Source organism: Panthera leo, chromosome A1 (genome assembly GCF_018350215.1).
Source record: "Panthera leo isolate Ple1 chromosome A1, P.leo_Ple1_pat1.1, whole genome shotgun sequence".
NCBI classification, from domain to species: domain Eukaryota; kingdom Metazoa; phylum Chordata; class Mammalia; order Carnivora; family Felidae; genus Panthera; species Panthera leo.
Genome location: NC_056679.1, coordinates 48,355,347 through 48,378,765, shown reverse-complemented (window position 1 = coordinate 48,378,765; position 23,419 = coordinate 48,355,347). Strand labels below are relative to the sequence as shown.

Below are 23,419 nucleotides of genomic sequence, written 5' to 3'. Positions count from 1 at the left end.
TCTGAAGCGGGTTCCAGGCTCTGAGCTTTCAGCACAGGGCCGGACACGGGGCTTGAACTCACTGACTGCGAGATCATGACCTGAGCTGAAGTCGGACACTTAAGTGACTGAACCACACAGGTGCCCCCAAATTCTGTTTTAATAATGAACCTCACATACTTGCTCAATGACATTAAAGTAGATGATTTTGCCATTTGAATTATTCTATTACACTTTTATGATCCTGTACTTATGTTCTTGCTTGTCCCCAGTCTAAAATTCCCATCTGCCACTTCTTCCTCACTATATTCCTTCTTCTAACTATTCCAACTCTCAAAACCTGATTCCTCGTTCATATGCCATCTGCTCAAAGAAGCTGTCCTGCTTTGCAAAGTCAAATGAATGAATTTGGGTTTTTTTTAAAATCTTAATTTCTGTACTTATAGAGACACTTTGTCTAGACTTGTATTTCATAGTTATTTTGTTGGCTGTCAATGATAGGCGTTATGTATTAAGTTGAACCATATGAAATTACCATTATTCAATTGTTTTTGAGGTACAGACATGTCAAGTTCATATGTCTGAACCTAATACTCATATCAACATTAACTGCACAAACCTCTGAAAATAAAGTATGGTCTGAGTTTATTAAAACACATTTTGGACTTGGGTTTATGTCTGTATCCTAGAGTACTTACAGAGTTTTGTACATAACAAATGTATTAAAGAATGTTTGTTGGAATGAAATCAGTTGGATTGTCTACATTACTGTTACTCTTTATGAGCTAACTAATAATTGCTTTAGAAATGATGCCTGTTCTCTGGGGCACACTGTTGTAAAACCAGGATATTAGAGGGGTGCCTGGGTGGCTCAGTCGTTGAGCATCTGACTGTTGGTTTCAGCTCAGGTCATGATCTCCTGGTTCGTGGGTTCGATCCCCATGTCTGGCTCTGTGTAGGCATTGCAGAGCCTGCTTGGTATTCTCTCTCTCTCCCTCTCACTCTGCCCTTCTCCTGCTTGTGCTCTCTCTCTTTTTCTCAAAATAAATAAATAACACTTAAAAATTTTTCTAAAACCAAGATATTTGAGTCCACTGTGTAATTTCATCTATTACCCACTCATTTCAGTGGTCATATACCTGAAGTTAAACTTCTTGTCTGAAAGTCACTGTTCCTCATGTTTTAGTTGTACACTATATTGCCTTTGTCGAAACTTTTTTCTTTACTTGGTCTATACTTGCCTTATTTTGCTTTACTTATTGCAAAAGTAATACTTCTTTCATTTCTAATTTTCCCCTCTTAAAAATTTTTTATCAACTTACTTCTTGGTTTGAAGGACTGTCAGTGCCCCCCACCTTGGAAAATGTTCCCTGGCTTGCTTTGTTTTATCATGGGAAAAAAACCTTTCTTTTGAAGTTATATTTTGTGCTTGCTAAAGGTCCAGTTAAATCACAGGAGATAAAAGCTGTACTGACAACCTTGGACATTCCCTGTCCTTTGCCAGAAATAGCAAACTAGATACTCATCTTGTACAAAAATATGTGCATGTTCATCCTCACTTAAAAACATCTTGTCTTGGGTCATTCTTGCAGCAAGTGGGAGGAGTCTAAGCCCATAGTGTGGAATCTGGGGGTTACAGGACATGAGGTAGGACTGGAGGGGAACAAAGTATGGTGCTAAACAAATGGAGAAAATGGTGCTTTTTCTTTATTGACAGGCTTTTTAGTTTTCAATACCGTACAATCTTTTTCTTAGCTCCTTACAATACCATACAATTTCCTCAAGATAGGTTTTTTTTTTTTTTTTAATCTCACTTAGGCTTTTTTCCTAACTGGAAGAAATTTTGCATGAGAAAATGAGATTTTGGAATTACAGAGAAAGTTCAATCTGTGAATATGTTGAAATATTTTATAGCATCACATAGAAAGATATTTTTGTGAATTTCTTTTGTCCTTGAATCGATGACTTTGTAGTACACTAATTAGGTAGAATTTGTGATCAGCTCTCTTACAAGTTATGAGGCATGTATAGACATTTTTCACTTTTAGACTCCATTACTTGAGGTGTTTGAACATGAGACTATGGTCTATACAGTTAAAATTGGTAGTTTTAATAATCAACTAAGGTGACTTATTTTCTGATAAGAGTGGAGTAGGGGAACAGGTTATTGTAAATCTATGGGAGGAGTCTTTTTATGCCTGTATGTAGTGATACATATATGTGCGTTTCTGCTGTTCCAATGAATAATTCGTTAAAATGGACTAGATCTTACTGAGCATGGATTGTAAACTCAGGGGTAGAGATCAATGTATTCCCCATGCCTAGGATGTTGTCTTGCGTGTGACAAATCTGTAATTATTATCTGTTGAGTGAATGGTTGAATTGATAAAATATCTGTTGGTTGCCTAATACCATGTTTTGAGCTCCTAGGAACAGAGAAACAACGTAACACTAAACATAGTCTTTAAGGTTGTAAATTAGAAGTAGAGACAAACATCAATGCATATTAATAGAGAGAATGATTAGTACTGAGATCTGTAGTGCTCAAAGTAATTTTTTAATAAAAAAGGAGATAGATGGAAGAGGCAACAATAGGGATAACGTCATTTTCTAAGTACCGGACACCTACTTTGTACCATTTATTGCATTAGGTGTTTTATAGGTATTATCTCAGTGCATCTTCGTGACAGATCTGATTATTATCCGTGTTAGTCCTCCATGTGATAATCGAGGTTCAGTATCATTCTCAAGATCACCTAGCAGTTAAGTGGCGGTGCTGGGTTGTAAGACTTCTGTCTGCCTCTTTAACAGTACTACTGCTTTATTGCTTTGCTAGTTTTCTGGAGCTGCCTGGACCAGGAGTGACCCAGGTTGGTAGTTGGGTACCAGAGGCCCTCTGGACACCTGTAGACCTAACAGAAGCCATTGAGCTCTTCCTAAACCAAAAATGTAACACAAATACTGCTGTCACTGGAGCTGGGCTCCACCCATTGGACTGGGTTCCGTGCTGGGAAGAGGGAATACTACGTAGAGACTTTAAGGGGCTTCCTTTGTCTCTGCCCTCGTCAATATCAGTGTTAAAATCTACACACTTTTAGTGATATCTTCAAGCTGGCCAATTCCCACTATAGGCAGTATTTTATGTATACATACAAACAGTTGTTAAAAACAAAGTGTGGTATTAATCATGGCTGCCATTGTGTTTGAGTTGCTTATAATTAGAGAACTGGTATAATTGATAGAGCTCTGCCAGCTGGTTCTAGATTTCTCACCTGGGGAACTTTTTACAAATACAGTTGACTCTCTTTTTTTTAATGTTTATTTTTGAGAGAGAGAGAGAGAGAGAGAGCACATGCTCACGTGAGTGTGTGTGAGAGAGTAGGGAAGGGTGGGGGGGGGGTAAGAGGATGTGAAGTGGGCTCTGTGCTGACAGCATCGAGACTGATGGGGGGTTCAAACTCACAAACTGTGAGATCGGACACTTAACCGACTGAGCCACCAAGGCACCCCAATACTGTTGACCCTTGAACAACATTGGTTTGAACTGCACAGATCAACTTCTGCATGGAGTTTTTTTTGATAAATACAGTGCAGTTCTGAAATGATTTAACATTTATTTTTCTGTAGGTTACTCTGTTGTAAGAACAAACTATATAATATACATAACATACAAAGTATGTGTTCATTGACTATCTAAAATATGTTATTGGTAAGGCTTCCAGTCAGTAGTAGGGCATTAGTAGTAAAGTTTTTGCGTAGTCGGAAGATATACTTGGATTTTCAATTGCACGGGGAGTTGGCTCCCCTAACCCCTGGGTTGTTCAAGGGTCCTCTGCTTTAGTACCTTAGCCCAGTCTCCAGAAAATCTAAGTAGGTTTGTATGGGGGCTAAGGAAATCAGTCAACCTATTTATCTATTCAGATGATTCTTGATTTTTTTTTTAAGTTTATTTATTTTGAGAGAGAGAAAGAGAGAGAGGGAGAGGGAGAGAATGAATTCCTAGAAGGTTCCGCGCTGTCAGCACGTAGCCTGATGCAGGACTTGAACTCACAAACTAGGATATCGTGACCTGAATCAAAATCAAGAGTCAGATGCTTAACTGACTAAGCCACACAGGGGCCCCAGATGATTCTTCTTTCAATTTTTTTTTTCCATCTAGTGATTTTTAAGCATATAGGTCACATTCTCTCCTGTTTCCTCCTCACACACTTTTTAACATCTCTGAAGACAGCTTAATATTGTGTAATAGTTTAATTGACACAGTTTTTGTTTCTTGCATATAAGATAGTGGTACATATTACAACTGCTGGGAACTTCTAGTCAGTGATGGCTGGGCAGGTGATTTCTATAAGGGAAAATGGTCACCTAGAAAACATTCATTTAGGGATGCCCTTACGATTCCCAGTGTGTAAATGTTTTAATTTAACTAAAGAACAGAGAAGCTATTTCATTTCATTAATCAGTACATTCGAATCATTACACTGAATGATTATGCTTCATTTATTTTGTGTCAGAATGTTTTCCACACAATAATAGAGAATAAAAGTGCATCATTAATTATAGCTGAGCAGCTCACACATGTATGGGTATATATATTTCCATATCATCACACAATGAAGGAAATGTAATATAAGAAATAATTAATCCTTACCAACGAATTGAAGATTCAATTAAATAGTATTAAATTCACGGTCATTTGTAATCATGCCTTGTAATAGTTTTAAGTAATGCTTGACAAAGTTTGTAGAAACATTTCCATTTGCTTGTGTCTTCCCCTTCTAAATGGAAAGCTTTTTTTTTTTTTTTGTAAGAACATGGTTATCTTTTGGGGGCAACAGTTACTTGTTTTGGAGAAGAGTGTAACTTTTTTTTGGAAACAGAATTGATTCATTTGCAGAGCTTCACTGGGATGGGATTTCTGAAAGAGAAGGACTAATTACCGTAAAAAGGTTGCAATTCTATGCATGGAAATTTGGATTTGCTCCTCTCCTGTGAATAGGGACCCTTCCTGATAAGACCCTCTGTGTCATGTGCCCTTTTAGTTATCAGAACTTCAAAGCTGCTTAATAATGTTTCTTCTAGTTCTTTCCCTTTCCCCTGGCTGGCTGGGACTCTTGTTAAAAACCCACAAAACAAACTAACATACAAAATCTGCTTGCCGTACATAATTACAGTATCCTAAAAACCCTCTGTATCTTCCTAGGTCCAAAAGGGGCAAAAGGACTCCAGGCACCAGTCATTTCATTGGCTGCACTTATTTTCCGGAATAAAGTAGAGGACTTAATTTATAGTTCAGTAACTTCTTTTTTTTTTTTTTAATTTTTTTTAATGTTTATTTATTTTTGAGACAGAGAGACAGAGCATGAACAGGGGAGGGGCAGAGAGAGAGGGAGACACAGAATCTGAAACAGGCTCCAGGCTCTGAGCTGTCCGCGCAGAGCCCGACGCGGGGCTTGAACTCACAGACCGTGAGATCATGACCTGAGCCGAAGTCGGATGCTTAACTGACTGAGCCACCCAGGTGCCCCTAGTTCAGTAACTTCTAAAGAGGCAAATATGTCTCTCCTTTATAGATGAGAAAATATGGAGATGGGAAAAATTTAAGCAGTTTAAGAGACGCTACAGGGAAAAGTGGGTGGAGAACAAAATTTTAGAGGTTCTTGGAACACGTCATAGACTCTCTGAACTTGGTGATCTCTCTTTTTGCAACAAAGCCAAAATAATTTCAACACTATTTTTTTAAACACCAAACAGTTTTCAAATGGTTTCTTAAACATTGCTTCAGCTTACTATTATAATGAATTTCTGACTTACAGTTTTTATAGCAATTTTATAGTTTGTCTAAGAATACTCACTTCACAAATGGTGGGGTCATATCTAGACCTTGGAGGCTTAAGACATTTAGGCCCAATTCATTCATTTCCATCACATCACACTTAGTGATTCACTGATAATCACATTTTTTTTTTTTTTGAGTTTATTTATTTTGAGGGAGGGAGGGACAGAGGGGGAGAGAGAGAGAGAGAGAGAGAGGGAGAGAGAGAGAGAGAGACGCACCGCAGGAGGGGCATAGAGAGAGAGAAAGAGAGAATCCCATGCAGGTTTTGCACAGTCAGTGCAGAGCTCAATGTGGGGCTTGAACTCACGAACCATGAGATAATGACCTGAGCCAAAATCAAGAGTTGGATGCTTAACAGGCCAAGCCACGCAGGTGTTCCACTTAATCACATCTTATCCCCTGCTCCCCAGTTATGACATCATTAATTGCAGTAATTTAATGTGACTTTTTATAATGTCACATTTTTGCTCCAGGCTGTGATTTTTTAAAAAAAATGTTTAATGTTTATTTTTGAGAGAGAGAGCGAGAACACGAGCATGGGAGGAGCAGAGAGAGAGGGAGATACAGAAACCGAAGCAGGCTCCAGGGTCTGGGCGGTCAGCACAGAGCCTGACACGGGGCTCGAACTCACAAACTATGAGATCATGACCTGAGAGCCAAAGTCACATGCTTAACCGACTGAGCCACCCAGGCGCCCGAGGCTGTGAGTTTTAAAAGCTGTTGAAGCCAAAATTCTTTCAGTATGGCTTGCACCCTTGATTTTAGGAGAATATGAAAAAGAAAATGAAATTTAACATTAAAAATGGATTTATACTAATAAAACAGCCACAGCCCATGTACAATTATGAAAAAACTCATTTCTAATTGAGAAGATAAGTCCACTTAAAAAATTTCTTTTATATGTAGAACAACTTTATTGACATAGTTGGCATGCTGATTCAACCTATCTAAAGTGTACAATTCAGTAGTTTTTGGGACAGTCACAGAATTGTTCAGTGTACCACCATCAGTTTTAGAACATAAAACCTACTTTTAAAAGTGGAGGTATTCAGGTATATCCTGGTTCTTTTCAATTTGGGCCTGTTATGAATAGAACTGCTTTTAAAAAGTATAGGTAATTGTAACAAAATAAGTAATCTTCAAATTAATGTCAGAATCATGTGTTTGAAAACTTTTAATTATATTGTAATTATTTCTCAGCTATTTAGAGACATTTTATGTCGGTGTGCTGAGCTGGGTATCTAAAGCTTTTTTGAAATTTTTGGTTGTATCAGTGTCTAGTGTTTCTCCATTCCTGTTTTTGGTCATGTTTGCTTAAACAAATGAGTTTCATATATTACTGTACAAGCTATAAACATACACATGGTTCTTAAATATAGGTTGCATTTTTGTTTTAGCTTGTCAAGTTCATAGTAGACCCTGGGCAGAAGACTTTATCATTATTTACGGAACAGTGGTTCTCATTATTTGTTGCAGATTAGAATCACATGAGTATTTAAAAATAGTAATACCTTTACCTCCTCCTTGACGATTGTAATTTAATTGGTAATTTAATCCCACACGGGACCCAGGTGCCAATAGCTGGCATATTTAAGTTTCCTACATAATTCTCATGTGTGGCCAGGATTAAAAACTTGTTTTAGATTCTTGTTTTCAAAACGTTTGCAGCAGGAGCCTGAAGCTTAATTTTTCTAAACTCGTTTACTTTTCATTTATCTGTCTCATATCTCAAGAAAAAGTTGATTAACTCAAAGCTGGATTAGAAAATGGGGGGAGGCCCTGACTGAGTCTCCAGCTAGCACCTCTGAAGTTCATTTGCCACTTTGTTCATCTTTGTGTTCTCAGTTCCAGCAAATGCCTACTCTGCCCAAGTTCCTTACTTGCCTGCCTTCCTTTTCTTTCTTTCCTTTTCTTCCTTTCCTTCTTTCTTCGATATTAAGTGCCTGCTGTCTGTTCCAGCACTGTTTTATATCCCGAGGACATAAACACAATTTGGAATCCTTCTTACATTTGAGTTGGCAAAAGATGCGTCATAAATATTTGTTGAATTGAATAGATTCACACCTGAGCCCTCTTGGCATACTGCTGTGCTGTGCCTCAAATCCTGTGTAGAAATTATGATTTTTTTGATATTCCAGGAACATTCCAAGCATTGTCTGTCACTTCCTCATTTGTTTGTCTGCTTCCCTGTTACATTCAAGGACATACCAAATCTAGCCAGGCTTAAACCATCAGGATAAAGTTGGTTAGGACGTGTAATTCAGGTCCTCTATCTCCATGTATCCCAGACTCGCATGGAGACTCACAGACTCACCTACCAACAACTGAGTTTTGGGTAATCTCAGAGTCAAGTCAGGTGATAAAGACCAGATGCTGTGACTTGTGGGTTGTAAGTCAGTGGAGGCTGTCCTGAGGACTTGTACAGCCTGACTACCAGGTCTTAGAACCCTGTCTTCTCTTCATCCCCATGGCACGTTTTATTTTCTGGGAGCAAGGTAGAAGGGGGACATGGTGTGATCCTCTACCAGTTTATAAATTCTCACTGGGTTGATTATCTCTCCTATGCTTGGATATTTCAGAGTTGACTTACCCCAGAAAAAGAATACTTACAGGTAGCAAAGTATCCTCGCGAGCGCACCTGCACTCATGCACCCCCCACCCCCATATTTAAGAATGAGAAAACAGTAGCAGAAGACACAGTATTTTGTTTTAGTTTTTAATCATTGATTTTGTTTTTACTTATTTGTAGCTTTCGCAGCCTCTCAGCATGTAGAAAATACCTTCTGAATACGATTAAACAGGTATGTGGTGCTGGGTGATGAGTCTTGTGCTGCTGCTAATGGAAATGTAAAATGGGGGGTGGGGAGAAAGATTGCAAAATTTAACAACACATTACTTCTTGTTGAGCCTTTGGTGCCACTCTTGGCATTATTAAAATATACATGAAGTACTGAATAAATGTTGACTAGAGTCATAGCATGCCCCGTGTTCTTAGGAAAATATTTTAAGAAATACATTCTGCCTTTAAAGCGAAGTAATGAAAGCTTAGGCATTGAGGTTTTTCCTTCACACTGCATTCCCTCCTGAATTCTTGCACTTTTTATTTGGGCTGTTTGACTTGTTTATTTCATTTTGCAAATAACACAGTCTCTGGACATGTGTGTATTTGTGTGTGCCTTTTCAAGGATTTGGTTTGTTTGAGAACTATAAGTATACCAAAGGAGCCTCTGTGGCCACCTTTAGAACAAAGCTTCCTAATTTCAGTGTCATTAAGTTAGCAGCTGGTGCAGCTGAATTCAAAGGCACATGCATGGTTATTGACTGTTTTCTCTGAAAACAGCCTGAACAAAGCATTTCCTTAAGCAATGTTGAGCAGGATTTGGAACTTCCTATGCCTCAGAAAAGTCTTAGAAAGGTTTATGGAATTGCAAAGGTCAACATTACTGCATGTGATTCACCTCTACCCCCAATCCATGGTATTTGACTCCTTTAAAAAAATCTTGTGTTTTAAAATCATATGGTCAGAATCCCTAAGCAAAGGAAAAAAAGAGAGAGAAAAAAATCCAGTTAAATCCAGTTATATCAGTTACTCTTAGATAATCCTTAGTAATGGCATAGGAGTGTGATAACACACATGCTAGTTAGTTTAAGAGCAAGAAAGTTTCAAAAGTTGTAGCTTGCACTATAGCATTGATAGGCTACTCTTACATATTATGTTGTTTAGTTTCTTGTATATAGTTAAGGAGAGTAATCTTTTTTTTTTTTTTTAATTTTTTTTTCAACGTTTTTTATTTATTTTTGGGACAGAGAGAGACAGAGCATGAACGGGGGAGGGGCAGAGAGAGAGGGTGACACAGAATCGGAAACAGGCTCCAGGCTCCGAGCCATCAGCCCAGAGCCTGACGCGGGGCTCGAACTCACGGACCGCGAGATCGTGACCTGGCTGAAGTCGGACGCTTAACTGACTGCGCCACCCAGGCACCCCAAGGAGAGTAATCTTTTATATAAATGTGTATTCTATGAGTATCTTGGAAATGGTAAAGATCAGGAGTTGGCAAGAATTCATGCATTTTTATCAAAGTGATCATGCTTTTATTTTTTATCATAATGTTTTCATTAATTTTCTTTGAAAATATTGACATATAATTGACATAACATGTTAATTTCAGGTGTACGACGTAATGATTCAGTGTTAGTATATATTGTGAAACGATCATCACAATAAGTATAGTTAACATCCATCGCCACGTACAGTTAACACATTTGTTTTTCTTGTAATAAGAACTCGGAAGATAGACTCTCTTAGCAACTTTTGAATATACAATACGGTATCTACCTTTCTTTTTTTTTTCTTTCTCTCTTTCTTCTTTCTTTCTTTCTTTCTTTCTTTCTTTCTTTCTTTCTTTCTTTCTTTCTTTCTTTCTTTCTGAAAAAGAGAGCATGAGCAGGGGAAGGGGGGAGAGAGAATCCCAGGTAGGCTCCATGCTGCCAGTGCAGAGCTTGATGGGGGGCTTGAGCTCACAAGTTGTGAGATCATGATCTGAGCTGAAACCACAAGTTGGATGTTCGACCAACTGAGCCATCCAGGTGCCCCTACAATACAGTATTTTTTTTTTTTATTTAAAAAAAAATTTTTTTTTTAATGTTTATTTATTTTTGAGACAGAGAGAGACAGAGCATGAGCAGGGGAGGGGCAGAGAGAAAGGGAGACACAGAATCTGAAACAGGCTCCAGGCTCTGAGCCGTTAGCACAGAGCGCGACGTGGGGCTCGAACTCACGGACTGTGAGATCATGACCTGAGCCGAAGTCGGACGCTTAACCGACTGAGCCACCCAGGCGCCCCAATACAGTATTTTAAACTATATTCACTGGCTGTACGTTACATCCGCAGGACATGTTTGTTTTATAATTGGAAATTTGTATCTTTTGACCACTTTTACCCATTGTTGTGTTTTCAATGAACATCTGCCATATACCAGACTCTGTTAAGTGCTAATAGGTATAAAAGAAAGGCATGATAATATGCAAACACTTAAGTAATAGTAAAGATGGAATGTAACTTGGTGAGAAGTTAGGTGGCATGGATCTGCTTTCCTCTTATTTCCAGGTAAATTTGTATTTTCAGATAAAATTTCCTTTATAGAGAGAGAACTCAGGTTGAGTTGAGAAGGCTGAACACTATTTCTGCATTTCCATAATGTAGTGTAAGTTTTTGTGGTAGATTGTTCAGTTCTAAGGGGAAGGAAAATTTGGGAGGTGCTATTTATTAGATTGACATTGTATTTTACATTCTTTTGTTTATACGTGAAGAGTTGCTCATAGTTTTCCATCAGCACCAATTTAAAATCATTATACAGGGTCAGAGTCCTGGCCAGTCAGGGAGAGTCTTGTCTCTGATGACGCCATGACGTGGTTGCCCTTTTAACATAGCCCACTGACATCTTGATGTCTTAAACTACCACTTGTTTCTGTTGAGTCATTTTAGTTCACCACCCATTAAAAATAATTCTCGCACAGATTAATTTTATGTAGGTTTGCTACCTGCCATGTAAAGTAGTGATTTTTCCTTTTGTATGTGTTATTTCTTTTTCTTTCTGGTTTTAATGAAATATACCCGAGTGTATCTCTGCCAGCATTAAATGGTATAAATTGTATTATAAAGTCCCTGGAAATTAGGATCCTATAGATTATTTGGCTTATGTTTCTAGACCAAAACACTATATCATTTTCATATAGCTCTCCCACATTGTCATAATCATTAAATTGTTACGTAGGTGTCGTGTGTCTCCCTCTCTCTCTGTCCCTCCCCAGTTCATGCTCTGTCTCTCTCTGTCCAAAAAATAAATAAACATTAAAAAAAAAAAAATTAAAAAAATAAAAAAAACATGCATTATTTAGTAAGGTCTGGTGGTTAATACTATGCAGAGCATCACAACTCTGTAAAGGTGTAATGCTGTATGTTTTAGTTTCAGCTCTATTTGGATAGAGTTTATGTTTTATTAATATATTTTTTAATTTTTTTAAATGTTCATATTTGAGAGGGGGGGGGGAGGGTAGAGAGAGGGAGACCCAGAATCCGAAGCAGGCTCTGGGCTCCAAACTGTCAGCACAGAGTCCAACGTGGGGCTCGAACTCATGAACTGTGAGATCATGACCTGAGCTGAAGTCAGACACTTAACCGACTGAGCCACCCAGGCACCCCTGTTTTATTAACATTTTATGTGTTTCAAGAGTGTATTAGAAAAATATCTTTTTTGAGTTGTTCATAGTGACTTTTGGGTGCTAAGTTTATTAATAACTTGCCACCCATGATTCTATAAACATGTACACTGATAATTTTTCCATCATGAAATGACCTTGTGTTTTTCCATGAGGGAAATGTTCCAGACCCACTCCCAGAGTCTCAGGAGGTCCCCTGTATTGCCCACAGGGAGAGTTTTGAAACTTCACTGCCTTTCTCATTCCTTCTACCAAACAATGCCATTCTCACTGTCACCCGATTAATGTCTGTGTCCTGGAAACAATAGGTGTCTGTAGGTCAAGAACATCTCAGCTTCTCACTTGACCAGTTTGTAGCCCTGTCACTATCTAGTGCTATGCACCTCCTTCCCTCCTGCTTGCAGGCAGGTAAGTTTCTCTGGGTTAGGGGTGCCCTGACATCAGTGCTCTCAGAATCTGGTTACTTCCTGGCTTTTCTGAGGTCACTGCCATCACCATGTCTCCCATGTCTGTTTTCATCTCCATTGACTAAGCTCAGGCTTCTTTTGCTAGTAATCTCTTAACTGCTAAGTACAATAGTTTCATTGGTGATCTTATTTGACCTTGCTTTTGTTTTTGACGTGGTTGGTTACTTCTTTAACTTCCCTTTCCGTATTATTTCCACGTTCCTGCTTGTTCCTTTTGGTTACTTGTTAGTCTCCTGTATTGGTTACTCCTTCTCTTTTTGGCCCCAAAGTTGGTATTTGGAAGTGTGTCATCTTTCTCTCTCCTTTCTTAGTGTGCCCATTTGTTTCTGCATCTTCAAATTTTATCCGTATGGTCATGAGTCCTAGAAAGACACCTTCACCTCTGGATTACTAGACCTGGAAGGCCAACACCCTATTAACTATCTCCATCTGGATATATAATAGCATTTCAAAATCATCATATTCACTACTGTGCTCTTTATGTTTCTTCAGAAAGCTTTCATTTCCTATTTTTGTTAATACATTTTTCACTGTCAGCTGCTAAATTCCCAACCCTTGATTCTCAATTTTTTTTTTATTAAAAAAAATGTTTTTAAATGTTTGTTTATTTTTGAGAGAGAGATAGAGCATGAGCAAGGGAAGGGTCAGAGAGAGAAGGGGAGACACAGAATCTGATGCAGGCTCCAGGCTCTGAGCTGTCAGCAGAGCCTGATGGGCTCAAACTCACCAACCATGGGATCATGACCTGGGCCAAAGTTGGCACTTACCCAATTGAGCCACCCAAGTGCCCCTTTAATTCTTCTTTTTTAATGTGTATTTATTGTTAGAGAGAGAGAGAGAGAGGAGTACAAGTGGGGGAGAGGCAGAGAGAGAGGGAGGCACAGAATCCGAAGCAGGCTCCAGGCTCTGAGCTGTCAGCACAGAGCCTGATGTGGGGCTTGAACACCTGTATTGTGAGATCATGACTTGAGCTGAAATCGGACGCTTAACGACTGAGCCACCCAAGCGCCCCAGATTCTCAATTTTTGACTTGTTTTCACTCACCCTTCTATCTATCATCTGATTTTACCTCCTTAGTATTGTTCTGCTGTGATTTTATTTTTTTTAATAGATTATTTTCATAGTCTCATAACTGGTATCTTTACTTCCATTCGTTTTCTAAACTGCTTAGAAAAGATGCTGGGCTGAAATACAAGTATGACTCTGTCATTCTTTTGTTTAAAATATAATGATTCCCTGTCATTTATGTCTGAAACTTAGATAACTTCGTACCTCACAGGTCAGCTCCTGCCCTACCTTTCCAGCCTCTTCACAATTTGGGAACTTTGGTGTTAGGGGACCCCCAGCACTTTTTAGCACTGCCCTGCTTTTGCACATGCGCTCTGTCAGAATGTGTCTTCCCACCTAATACATATCACTTGTACTCTCTCTCCTGGCCTCATCTAAAGTCTGTCTGATCCATTGAACTCCATTGCTCTCTAGACTATGTTAGATTTTTTTTTTTTGACACTTAACATTTACTTATGATGCTTAGTATAATGGATTGTTACTATTTGTTAGCATTCCTTCTACCCCATTAAATTTTGGCTTTTTGGAGGGCCAAAACCTTTTTCTTTGTATTCACAGTCCCTGTTATAGTGCTTGGCACATAGTAGGCATACTAATAAATACAGTGGAAAGAAATAAATGAAAAAAATAAAAATCAATAGTTGGTCAGTTAGTCAAAAAAGTTGTAAGAGTAGAGGAGCATAAAAGTGATATACACATATCAAATATTTTATTCAGACATAAACTTGCAAATACATACTTTCTGACAACCTTTGATACAAGGCCTCGACTTTTTCTCCCAGTGTGGATCCACAGATGTTTCTTACCAAAACCAAACCCATAGTGGATTGTCTATTTTTTCTGACTTTGAAGTAAAAACTTGGGCACGCTCTTGCAGTTAATTATGATTAATTTTTCCCATTGTTGTACAATTATGAGGCCCGTACCTTATTCAGTGCCAGTTTTTAAAAAATTGTATCTTTTATGAACTAATCTTTGGAAGTTTTCCAGGCATTCAAGTTGCTTTTTATAGAAACCCACAGGCATCTTTTCATCCTCCTATTTCATTTATTTAAGTAACGCGTCACTTAAGAAAATCACATAAGGTGTGACTGCGTACGCAGGTTTAGGATCCGTGCTATCCTTACTAGAAGTGCGGTTCAACTGATTGCGGGAGAGGTTCTCAGCCTGCTCAGGAAGGAGCCCGCTGGTCGGACTGCTCCTGGGGCGTCAGTCAGTGTGACTTACAACGGGAATGGAGATCGTTGGTTCATCTGAACAGTTGAGTGGAAGTTGGTTAAAAACATTCTACCACGTTTGTCAGAGTGATGCTAAAAAGATGCTTATGTCTGTTGGCATTTTTGTGACTAGAAAAGTTTAATGCAAACTTGCCTGCTTTCCTGTGCATTTTCTCATCCACATCATTTATAAAAATGTTAGATGAGACCCCTTTGAGCACCCGTCTGCTTGGAGTCCTGCTTCTGCGTCTGTCTCTTGGTCATTGGTCTACCGCTTTAACCGCTGCAAAATGTGATTTTTAGAACTGGTCCTTGGTTTCTTCCAGTCTGTTGATTGCTCTCAAGTAGAGAGAGCGCTCGACCATGTTCTATCATTAATTCCTGTTTGTTTTTTGTCCCTCAATACGTTGTTTTCTTCAGTATTTGGAAGGTCTTCGTTTTGACAGCTCTGTGGCTGGGCACCCTGTTAACATCCTTCTGTGGAGTGGCTGGTTGCAATTAAAATTTTATATTTGAGCCAATGGTTTACAAATTCCACCTTGAGTTTTTAATTCTGTGATCATGCCGATCAGATTTTTGTTACATCTAGTTTAATAGGTTTAGACTGTCCCTTAAGTTAATTACTGTTTGATTTAGTTCCTGCAACCTGTTTCGAAATATACGTTGATATTTTCAGTATTAATACTTCTCCTAATAAAGACCACAGAAACAGTTACTCAGTCTCTCTCTTTTTCTCTCTCATCTAAAATATATGCTTCACAGAAAATCTTACTTTGTTTCCAAAGGTGTTATCTTTTTGAGCAACATTTTTTATTTGCTTTGGAGCACTTTGAGAGGTTACTCACAAATTCCTTCTTGTCAAGCCTAATTAGCAGTTTGTCCTTGACCTGCTAATTTTTGAGGGTTTCCCTGTATTCCTTGATAGGGCTCATCCCAGATTGTGCAAAGCAGTTGGCTATTTATGTCCCCTCCGACCCTGGGCTTTAAACTTCCACGATGGCTTGGTCATTTTGGTCCATAGCAGATGTTTATCTCTGGCTCTGGCTTAGGGCTTTAAGATGGTCTTCAAAGTACTTATGGTTTATTTTCTTAAATCTGCGTGTTTCCTTTTTTTTTTTTTTTGCAGTAATGTCCCATTTGTAAGGGTTAACTAGCAACCTGTTACAGCTGTCTTCCAAGACTGGGGTGATGGTTTTATCTGGTTTGGCAGGACTTTTTCCCAATGGGCAGCTGTTTTTGATGTTTTCAGTGATAGGTCAAACTCTCCTGCCTGAGACCCAGAGGTATATATTCAGATTGCATTACCATTTTCTTGGTGGTTTTTTTCCCCCCACTATGTTAACTAAAACTGCGAGACTATTATCTAAAATGATTATAAAAGGAGTATCTCATAGTTTGACTCTACCGGCTCTTTCTTTATAATATGTATATGAGTTGGTAATGGCTAGATTTCATAATGAAGGGAAATTATTTATGGATGGAGAAAGCATACTAGACTATTAGAGCATGTAGCTTAAGAAAGCAAGTGTTCAAAATATTCACCATCTGCTTCAGTAGACTTTATTAGAATAACATAGTATGGTCTGAAACCCTCCCAAAGGCCTCTCCATTTCCCCTTCATAGTCTCCTCTGCTAAGTATTTTCTCTGGGTCCACAGGCCTTACTAGACTGTGGATGTGCAGAGGCCACATCACCCACAATGCGCCTGCCTGGATCTTGCAGGACTTCCAGCCCCTTTTAAAATCTCCTCTGAGGGGCGGGTCCTCAGGGCCGCCTTCTGTGTACTGATGAATCTTTCCATCAGTTAGTTACCAGGAAGAATCTCTTGCATTTCAATCTGTATTTGGGTTACTAGTCTACTCTCAAAAATGAGGCATAATTCCTAAACAGGAAACATGCAGCTTGAAGAAAATAAACCATAGGTACTTTGAACACCATTTTTGAAGACCTTATCCATAGGTATTCAGGGCCATTTAATGTGTACTGATGAATCATTCCATCAGCTAGTTACCATGGAGCGTCTTCTCAATTTCAGTCTCTTGCTCACTTCATAAAACTTCTGAGAGAACTTCTCCATTGCTAATTCTAACTCCAGTAAGAACGCTAATTTTGTATATTTAGAAGGATCATTCAGAGTGCTCTGAGTGGTCAACCCTTGAGCAGAAGAGGGAATGCCCCTTGAGGTCACACTCTGTAGCCAGGGTCCTAAGCAATGTGCCTCAGGCACTTTCTCCACATCACTCCTACACTGCTTTATGGTCTCAGAAAGTGGATATTTGTGCTGAAGCAAGGACACACAATACCGTTCTGAGTCTCTGGTGGCTGTGCATATCCACCCCCTTACCCGATAATATGGAGCACAGTACAACACAAACAGTTCTAAAATCCTCACCTTTGAGCCAAGAAACAGAAGTTTTCATGCAAATGGATACCAGAGGGGTCACCAGATTTCCACGTCATCATAAATACCTAGATATGTGTCATTTCCTGTGTAGTCCCTAGACACTGTGATGGAGGTAAATGAGAGTCCAGATAAATTGCTACATAATAGAAATATTAATAACTTTGAAATAGTCACGAGTGTCTTTCACATTTGAATTTCTCACTCTGAATAGTTTGAATATGAATGTGATTTATTATATATTTTAGTGTATGTGTGTATATACTAGGATGTAAGAATGTGCATATGAATTAGATACATGGTGGTATAGCGTGTGGGTATGTATATATAAGCAGTAATACAAAATAGATTGATACGTATACGAGTAAGTTGTGTATATGAATCAAACAGTGCGGTGTACATATGTGTATATATGCGTGTTGTGTTTGCATGTGAATCAAACACAGGATGGTATAATGTATATGTGTGTATGAACTCAACACAGTGATACAATGTGGATGTGTGAATCAGACACAGTGTATGTGTGCATGTGTTTTTGTGTATGATTCAGATACATGGTAGTATAATGTGTGTGTGTGTGTGTGAGAGAGAGAGAGAGAGAGAGAGAGAGAGAAAGAGAGAAAGAATCAGACTCAGAGTAGTATAATTGGATAAGATGCAGGATGTGGAAAAAACCATATAGATTCCAAAATAACAACATCTATGTGAGTGCACAAATCGTGCGATCTTTCTAGACATCACTAGTAAAAACTGAGAGTTTTACTAGCTCTAACTAAGGTCCTTTATGGTTTTGAGATTTGATGGTTAGTGTCGTCACTGTCACAGACTACCTAGCCCATTCTATCACTGTGTGAATCATTATATCTGTAATGACATTTAGAGTTGACCTTTCAGCATTCCGAATCTCCATTGTATCTTTGTTTATTAGCCTCTGCAGGAGAAAGACATAATAACTCTAATTTCATGATTATTTCTCTGAACTATGCCCAAAAAGGTCCTGGTTTTTATAATTAAGGGAATCTAATGCTTCCTTGGCTATACTATCAAAATCAAATTTTCTAAATCGTTGCATTAACATAAAGAAAAAATGGCAGCGATCGTGTGTCTTCTTGTTAAGGCTACGTGGCTATATAATACCTAACTAAAAAATCTTTGAGTGAGTGAAATCCGTGAGGGCAGTATTTGTCTTTGTTGGCTCTGGATAGTACTTGCCACATGCTGGATACTTAGCAGATATTTATGGAGTAAACAGATCATTGTAAATTGCATTTGAAAAATTCATTCTCATATATGTGCCCGTGTGTTCTCTCAAGATTCCTTTCTGATGTTTAGGTTGGGACTACTGGAGAGAGGTGATTTCCTGCCATCCTGTCTGCAAGAAGACAGTGCCATGGAGATGCCGTTTGTGACAGACATAGAGGGATTGAGGGGCAGTGAGAGAAGAATGTTAGTGCCTTTCTCTCTTTTGGGAACAGTGATTGTACCCCTTTTAGAGGAACCATCTTAAACCAGTGAACCAAATTATTTCATTAGTTCTATGTCCATACAATCATATGGGGGCTTTTTCTCCAGGCATAAATCTTATGTCCATTGGGCACTGAAGCAGTTAATCTAAACGCTCTCTTTTGGAATCGAAGTGCAGTGTGGACGTAGCACTGAGTTATGTTGCCAGAACATCAGAAGGTCCTTTTTTTTTTTTTTTTTTTTTCTATAGAATATTCTCTTACTAGCATGTGGTTACTCTAAAAGGAAGTGAAAAATTCTATAAGGGAAAATTATCAACATTATAAGAATATTTGGTGATCCCATACAGAGCACCTCTTCTGTTGCATGAATGCCTTACACATTTTTCTTTCAATTTCAGAAACCATTGACACATTAATTATTAGGTGTAGTGGTAATTAATTTTTACTTTGATACTGTATGCCAGCTTTCTTGTGGCAAAGGAGCAAACATGAGAAATAATGCTTTAAAAGTCTGATTATCGGTTATCACAGACATTCTTCAGGAAGATATTTGGCCCTAAAATGAATGAAATGAGAACATGTTACATAAGGTTAGTATACCTAGCAGTTTTGATGTCCTTGAAGTTTAGCACAAAAAATGCTAATACAGACTGGGGTGCCCGATACTGGCTATAGGTTGGCTCTTTTAGTTCAGGCCTCTTTGCAGGGTTTTGAAATTTTTGCATGAGGTTTGTACTGCACTTAACCTTACAAAGGAGGCTTCCTCTGGAGTCAAAATGAAACTGAATATTCATATTAGGGGTGGTGGGGAAAGAAAAAATGTCCTCCCGTTAGAAGCAGACTGCATGAGAGTTCTGCCAACTGGCCTGTTTGTGAGAACTAGTGAAGTCATCAGTGCAGAGCTATTTTAATACACTGACACGGTGCTTCAAGGCAGCTGGAGGTGCGGCACAGAGGAAGCTCTGAGAGAGAGGTTTGCAGAAGCAGAAAATTTTCCTGCTGACTGACAGCATCAGCATTTCACACCGGCTGGGACTCTGACATCTCTGGGAAGCGTGAGGGCGAGTGTAATGGCCCAGGCAGAAGGAGGGGAAGAGGAGTTTTAGTTATTACAGGTTATCCGAAGCAGTGTCTCAGTATCAAGATGCCAAGACTGTCCCACAGAATGGGTTGCCATGGGTAAGGAGAACGGGATGGCGGAAAGCTGGAGATGAAATCTTTTGTTTATAGAGCGAGGTGGTTTCTTTTTCTTTTTTCGTTTACTTGAAAAGGTTGCAGATGCAAAGCCTGCCCTTTTGCTGATGCAATCCTGTAGGAGATTGAGCAAAGTAAAGGAAGTAGGATATATATATATATATGTATAATTTATCAGTATCTTGAAAACAAATGGATTACTGTGTTGGACAGGCCCAAAGTGGGAGAATATCCTGTTAGGTTGCATTTTCAAACCCTTAAGAAAAAGATCTATCACTTGTGAAGAAAAAAGTTTTTAACCTGAGATGCATTTTAATTTTCGGATTTTGAACTCTGCCGTGTGGACCCTGTCATTCAAGATCCTTCAGAAAAGCATAAATGAGTATTTGATTAGAGAATCATCTACCGGATGCTATTTTAACCACTTCCGAAACCATCTAAAAGTGTACACAGAGCCTCATCCCTTTAGAGACTGAGAAAAAGTCCACATACATCAACCAAATGGAGGTAAATTCAGACATAATGAGATACTGAGTTTGAGGGTGAGAAATGAACTCTTTTTCAGCTTCACTGATGCAGGTATTTTCAACCCCCAAAGTAAGGTGTTCTCTGATTAGTAGCTTCTCCTACAACGGGGAGTGAATCAAAGCAGACACTCTTTAGCGTGAGGGCACTCAGGGGTCACGACTGTGAAAAGCTGCCATGATTCAACCCCAGTTGAGCAATGGGAAGCCAGAGACAGGAAGCTGCCTTGTTTATTAGAAGTAGGGTAACCACAGTCTCAGACAACTCAGGAAGATTCTGCTGGCACTTTCATTCTGAACAGCAGGCCCTGGTGCAAAAGAAAAAGAAACAGCCAAGGTATTTGGCATAGATGTTTCTATATTACTGACACATGAAGAGCTCCTGTGTACTTCTTAAAATTCTTAGCTTCACAGGCACAGCCCTTGACGTTTCTTATTCATTGTTAAAAGTTTAACAAAGCTCTCCTATAAAGTCAAGGTTCAAGACACCGCATGGCCTTCATTTATGCAATGTGAAATCCAAGTAACGTAACCTTTATTTAGGTGACTGCTTCCTTCAGACTATTCCAAAAGACTTTTATCCAGAGATTTCCATCATGTTTCAGCAGGAAGATCAAAACTGCCTTGGGATTCCTAGGAAGGTGGGGGAAGGGATTGCAAAGTAATTTTTTATTTGACAAAATTTGGGGCATCACTTGGAACTTTTGCCCTTACAGATGAAAAAACTGAGACCCAAAAGTGTCTTTCTCACCTGAAACCTCACAGCCTAGGAAGTATCTTGGAAATTAGATATATGAATCGAATTGCAGATTACTATATGTCCACTAGTAGACTTGCCGTTTTGGGGGCAAATTAAGAAACAGTGCAGTGGGGTTAGATTAAGGCTTTCTGGGATGTAATTTATGCTTTCTCTGATACTTAGAAGGTACTTGAGGATTCATGAGATTTGGTGTAGTTTTTAAATGTTGGGCTTGAAATCTATCTCACCCATTATTGCTGTGGGACCTTGGACAAGTGACTTAATGTCTGTGGGCCTCAGTTTCCTCATTTGTAGGGTAAACTTAATAATAGAACCTATCTAAAAGGATTGTTGTGATGTTTCGAAAGAATAGATCTTGCATACCTTAGCTTGGTGCCTGGTTTGTAGAAAGAGCAAAAGAAATGTAGACTTGTGATGACTAATATTGTTACTTTGTTGTTCAGTACTTCAAGGCCCTTGTTTGAAAGATGCATTTTCCTTTGTGTCCTCTACACAGGGGACCAAGGTCTAGATTTGGCCCGCTGCCCTTACCCCTGCGTCCTGGAAAGTTAGTTTCCCTTCTGGTGGACTGAAATAAATGCTCTGTAAGGAATAAAGATTGAGAAATTAAAACCTGTGAATAGAGATCAATGAACATTTCAGAGAGAGTAGATAATAGGACTAATAGCCCCGAGTTCATAGTGGCAGGTTTCATTCATGGTCATTTTGTATGTTCAGATTTCCTTTTTCCTTCTACATCTAACTCTGGGCTGTGTATGGATACACACATACTTTCATATATTTTTATATGTTGCTTTTAAGTGATCAAATTATGAGAAACATTCCTTTGTATCTGTTTTACAGATGAGAAAACTGAGGCTCTAAGAAACTTAAAATAAATTACATACAGTTAGGAGAGGTGGTTCAGTTGGTTAAGTGTCCGACTTGATTTTGGCTCAGATCATGATCTCATGGTTCGTGGGTTTGAGCCCCGCATCGAGGTCTGCGCAGACAGTTTGGAGCCCGCTCGGGACTCTCCCCCTCCTCTGTCTCTGCCCCTCCCCCACTCAGTCTCACTTGTGCTTTTTCTCACTCAAAATAAGTAATTAAACTTAAAAAAATTATGGAGGGTGAATTCATCCACTGTTTCATTTTTTTTTTTTTTTTTTAATTTTCTCCCTCCCTGTGTCCCCATATCTCCTCTCATTTCATTTCTTCCTCCTGAGTGTATATTCTTGGCTTTTTTCCTTTTTGCTCTTTGTCTTTCTCTTTTCCCTTTGCATGTTACCATTCCCCTCTTTTATTTTCCTGATTTCTCTGATGTATAGCAAAAATAACTTTGAAGACGTTGCTGTCTCTAATAATATTTGAATTCTTATGCTAGTCTTAAAAGCAGATGATATGTTTTCTCTCAGAGGTGTTGAATTAAGTTGCAGTTTGTAGCAAATGATGTAACTCGTCTCTCTTGTGTGTCCATGACTAGCTGATAGGAAAAGTAATTTGCTACTCCTCTTTAAGAGGTGGAGGCAAGTCATTGACACAGCTGGAAGATTCGCTTCTTCAGTGATAGATAATTCAACTTACACTGAGTGTTCTGGTTCTAAAAGACATCATAGTAGCCACCCTTTTGATTGTTTTGAATCTGTCTTTTTGGTACAAAACCTGCTGTAACCTGCTCTCTGAGAGTCCAGTGAAATTAGCCCGTTTTCAGAAGTAATGGGAGGAGGTCAGGGTTTTCTCTTGGTCTATGGGGATGGGGCGGAGACTGTGGACAGGAGGCCCCTGAGCTCTGCTTGTGTCTCACCGTCTCAAACTGGCTGTCCCTGTTGCACTTTGTACCTACCCATGCACACACACAGCCCCTTTGCCCTGGCTTTTTTTTTTTTTTTTTTTTTAATTACAAAGACCATGTGGAATTACCTTTATGAAGACAAGGGAAATAGAAAAGTTAGATGTTCAGGAACAAAAAGCTTGAAATTGGGTCCTAGACCATGTTAGTAAAATTCCCTCATCAGTTTTCAACAGCTTGGGCCTGGCAGCCCAGCATAGTGTGTAACCCTCTTTCTTGCTCTCCTCAATGGCTCCCAGCAACTTGAATAACTCTGAGCTCTTAAGTTATGCAGAGTATTACAACTTTTCTCTGGCTCTGATGACCAGACCCAGCTCTGGACCTCCTTTTGCTCATGTGAAGACCGTATTTTCTGAGTCTTCTGTTTCCTTCTTTACTAGGCCCCACAATGGCAGGGGAAGAATGCAGACTTCTGTTACACGGAGTTGAATTTCACTCCCCTTCCCTCCCAGAGGA

General features: G+C 39.0%; 1 protein-coding gene across 8 annotated transcripts in view; it reads left to right on the top strand.

The window, feature by feature from the left end:
- The window catches only part of KLF12 (Kruppel like factor 12), a 1,158,470-nt gene that overhangs the window by 775,436 nt on the left and 359,615 nt on the right, over nucleotides 1-23,419 (top strand). For 2 of the 8 annotated variants that reach the window (XM_042927850.1, XM_042927860.1), the window contains exon 2: nucleotides 8,568-8,619. The exons of the other annotated variants lie outside the window; for them this stretch is intronic. The gene's annotated coding sequence lies outside the window, so the exon portion shown is untranslated. The remainder of the gene's footprint in view (nucleotides 1-8,567; nucleotides 8,620-23,419) is intronic. 8 annotated transcript variants of the gene reach the window in all.